This window comes from Ceratina calcarata, unplaced genomic scaffold (assembly GCF_001652005.2).
Source record: "Ceratina calcarata isolate Rehan_Ccalc_2016 unplaced genomic scaffold, ASM165200v1 scaffold579.2, whole genome shotgun sequence".
Classification (NCBI taxonomy): Eukaryota; Metazoa; Arthropoda; class Insecta; order Hymenoptera; family Apidae; genus Ceratina; species Ceratina calcarata.
The window spans coordinates 60,961-65,507 of NW_017177008.1; the positions used below are offsets into that span (position 1 = coordinate 60,961).

The following is a 4,547-nucleotide window of genomic DNA, read 5'->3' on the forward strand; positions in this document are numbered from 1 at the left end:
TAATAATACATATAAAGACTTGCTAGTGCTTTCAATCGTGCCGAAATAATGTGGATGCTTTGATGTGTAAGAATTCATGTTTGTTTTCAATTTCTTTAGTTCAGCAGGTGCACGTAGCCTTTTGCAACTGACTGTATACCGCTATAGGCTAACGTACCATCCATTCGATCCCGTTTTCTTTTCTTTTCCTGTAACAGTAAGCTACGAGTCAGCGTTTTTCGCGGGTCCTATTATTTTTCTCTTACTCTCTTTGATTATTTTCATTTATGTTTCTCACATCACCATGTCCATTTAAGGTAGCATAAAAACTAAATTAATTCACATTTTTTAATTTAATCATTTGCTTCCTCAAGGCCTTCGGAATATTATAAGATTAAACGAGTAATTTATTTAAATACAAAACGAACTTAGAATTACTTAACTTGACGGTTACAACACTTAATTGTTTCATAATATCATGTTTTTACGTTTCATTCAATTGTTAGATCAATTGATATTTCTGCTTATCTGATAAAAGTTCCATTATTTTAGATTGTACTGTGAATTACGTGGATTACATTCACCAGATTAAATAAATAAATATCACACCATACGACGTTTTTAGGGAGATTAGGCGGTAAGGTATTTTGTTTTTACTATAAATTACATCGTAGAATCCTTAGCACCAAAAAAGGATGTAAAAATTAGATGAAATTAAATATGTAATAAAGTACAATGAAAGGAAGGACGAAAGTGTTAAAAATAGCATGTAATAACTTAATAATCAAAATAACACGTTCATAAAATGGAAAGAAAGAAAATACTTGGATTTCGTTAATTCGATCTACACTGTAATTCTTGCGTCATCGCGTATCGTTTTCGTAGTTCCTGGATATCGTATTATAAATCGTTGATAACTCAAGATTGCTATTAATCAAAATTAATTAAAACCCATTACGAAATAACGTGTAGGTAGAATGTCAGACTTTCGTTCGAAGTTCCTTGATCATAGATAGCTTGTCTTCCGCATTTGACCTTCGATTTGATAACATTAGGATAACGTGCCGGCGAGAATGCATTTATCACCATAGGTAGGGCGATTAAACAGTTAGGAAATAAGATTTTGCACGTGCAAATAATATTTCTGGGAAATAGAAGCAAAAACGTTAGCACATCATGTATAAAGCTTTGAATTCGGAAAACATTGTTAGCTTTGTCTAGTTATTCGATATGAATTTTTAGAAATCTTCGTTTTTTGCGTTATCTTTCATTGAATGACACGTACTTGCAATGACTCATGTTGCTCAAGTGTATAAATTATTTACGTGCTTAACACAGTAGTGTTTATTAAACCTAATTACAGAGACGAAAATAAATGCTTTTAGGTCATACGAATTTATCCTCGAATATTTATAACCCTCCACGTTTTACCTTTCATTGAATTCAAGTAAACAGGTGCAACAAATTATAATATATGTTCGACGACAGTGGAAATGAAATTGTTTATTGCATGGGTTACAAAGTAATTGCTGCTACGGTACGGTTCTTTTCTCTTGCATGCGAAAGTTCTACCGTGCGATATCATAATGGCGTTGAAAATCGAATCCGACGAGCGATCATCGTTAAGAAAAACTAATCGGACTGTTAAACCCGGGCAAAAAGTTAACAAAGCGGGCACAGGAGATCGCGCAAGAAACGACGAGATGGCTCGTCTCCGCGGCTTAACGGGTTCGGTTGGAAGTTGAGAGCACGAGACACGTCCCGTCCCGTCTCGGCCCGTCGTCCGTGTGCAGCTCGTAAACGGGAGAAAGAAGGTTGGCGCGCGATCGAAGAAAATCCCCTGGCCTACCGGGTATAAGAGCCAAGAATCTCGCGTTGAGGAGCACTGATCTGCAGCGTGTGTAATCGCGTGGGGATGGAGGTGAAGGGTGCAAGAGGGGCACGCGGAGGGGCTCAAGGCCGGTCACGCTGTCAAGCCAGAAAGCCTGTGCGCCGAAATATCAACATGACTGTCCAACTCGGTTAGCCTCGCTCGTTGCTCCGATTACCTTCGCCACGTTCATAGACACGCGTCCATAATCGCGTTCTTCGCGTCGTTGTGGTCGGCGTCGACGAGATCATGGGAAAATTCTTGTCAACTGTTTCCGCATTTACGATGACCACCAGGAAGTTAGGGGTGAAGGAACGACGACGGGGGGTTTAAATCGCGTCGCTCGGGATGAAAATAGAAAAGAATCGTCTTTCGGACAGGTGGTACAGCCACGGGATACTGACAGCTGATAGTTCGTGACTCTTGTATCGAGGGAAGTTACGAAACTCGTTACTACGAGAAAGACTACGACACGATCTTGCAGGAAAGAAGCGGAATGCACGCTGGTGTGCGAGAGAATGCGTGCGTGTCGAGCGCCTTCGCGGCCAAGAAAGAGGAAGAAGGACGTGGAGAGACAAAAGGGAGAGACGCTAAAGGAGAGAGACGAGGAAAAAGAAAGATATATTTGTACGGTCGATCGATCACCGATTGAAATTCGTTGAACTGCTTCGATATTGAGAGCCGTTGAATCTCATCGTAGCCCGATAAAGTCCGAACGATTTTTGCTTTATGATAAAAGCAGTTACGGTGAACAAAAAATCGAGCGAAAGAAAAAGGAGACGAGAGAGAATAAGAAAAAGAGGAGGTGAAGGGGGGGAAGAGTGGAGTAAAAGAGAAGCAAGGAAGAGAACGACGAAGGGAAAGGGGGATAGCGAGGAGGAGGAGGAGGGAGTCGAGGGGTCATCGGGAAACATAACCTCTGTACGCGCAACGTCCAAGTGAGCCGACCGAACGATTTTGAAATTTCCCATAACTTTCAATGCACTTCCGTGTAAATCTCCTTACCTTATGCTCCCTGCAACTCAGCGACCGCGACGACGATCGTGTCCAGCGTTCGCGTTTAAAATGCAGTGTCTAGTACATGAAGCACTCTTTGACAGTTTTCCACGGTGAATAGATACAAGTTCAGCTCGACTGGTACAGTTTTTTGGGGCACTGGGAACACGAGGATCGAGCCAGGCCGATAGATCACACAACACTGCTACCGACACTTCTTTTCCATACGCGACACCACGGGTAGACGTGCGATCGGGCGTCTTCGGACGAAGTAACAGGCAACCGAAAGAGCTTGGCACACCTTCGCGTCACGTTACAACGAGTTACAACGAGCCACGGGCAGCTACAGGCACGGGGCTACCTCGGACTCTCCGTCTCCGTCTCCGCTGTTGACTGGTGGCGGTGGCTACCTCAAACCTCACACCACAACCTCGTCCTCGTACCTGTGTCTGTGTCATTCTTTCTCTTTCTCTTTCTACGCTCGCACTCGGGACCAACGCTGACGGTACAGTGCATCGCCACCAGATGGACGACGTGCCCGTGCGTCTATTCGAACGTATGTAATATATAGGACGTGGCCCCGCGAGCATGGTAGATCAGTTTGTGACGTTTGTGACAGAGTTGGGTTTACGACTTACGACTTACGATATAGTTGTGCGTGTAAAATACTGAAGTATTGTACACACAAAATGACATGTAAAATACTGCGTGCAATACGTCATGGATTTACAACGTTTTTAGTGTGCACGAAAGAGTAAATTCACGTAATTTGTAAATCCTAGTCTACTCGGTAATTGTAGGTTAGCCAAACTATATTATTTTATTACACTATTAGTGCTGTATATTCTGGCTTAGAGGTATTATATATTTAAGACTGTATTATGTATTTTGTATAATAATTTGACATTTTACATGCTCAAACTTAAAATTGTCATTGTCACATACGATCAAGTATTGTTATTAACTCTGGATAGTGATAATAATAATATTGCTTTTCTTTGTACTAATATTATTTACCCTTTACTGTGTACTGAAGGAAAGGGAGCATCAGAGTGAATTAACAAAAAATTACTTGTTTCAACTTCTTCAATTTATAGCTTTAATTACTTTTCGTAAATATAAATTAAAATTAAATTTATTTAAGTAGAAGTCTATTAGATCATTTCATCATTAATTAAAAAAAAAAACGAAAATATGAAATGACTTGTACGTACTAAGTAATAATTGAATAAGAAACGTTAGAAACAAACGTGGATATTCACAATGGGATAGAACTGAAATTTCAGAGAAAATAAAGTAAAGAATGCGTACATACACACTTAGGTATTATAGCAATCGCTTGTTACTGGCATAAGTCAGGTAAACGTAAATGATCGTGGTTCAACGCTCGAGACTGACCGGGGTCGCCAAAGCATTTTCCTTTAGCTCCGCTTGACAGCGATTGGCATCTATAATCCTCGGCGGTCCGGTAAAAAAGTCGCGGAATGCGTTTGATTCAAACCCGTTCGAACGCGTTTCAGGAAACGTGAGCGAGCCTTTTCCACCCGTGACGATCATATCTATCAGATCGTTCTCGTTTAACTCGTTTTGAAAAATTGAATGTGAATATGTTGTTCAATAATGAAGGGAAAGTGGAGAAGCGAATATATTATGCACTGGAGAACATTCTTTGAATTAGGTTTTCTGCTTTTTTGGAAGGTTA

At 40.7% G+C, this 4,547-nt stretch overlaps 1 protein-coding gene across 1 annotated transcript in view; it reads right to left on the minus strand.

Annotated features, from left to right (window-relative positions):
• The window catches only part of Hr39 (nuclear hormone receptor FTZ-F1 beta), a 19,120-nt gene extending 15,582 nt beyond the window's left edge, over positions 1–3,538 (minus strand). Inside the window, exon 1 of the mRNA XM_018032499.2 lies at positions 2,855–3,538. The gene's annotated coding sequence lies outside the window, so the exon portion shown is untranslated. The remainder of the gene's footprint in view (positions 1–2,854) is intronic.
• Positions 3,539–4,547: the final 1,009 nt, after the last annotated feature.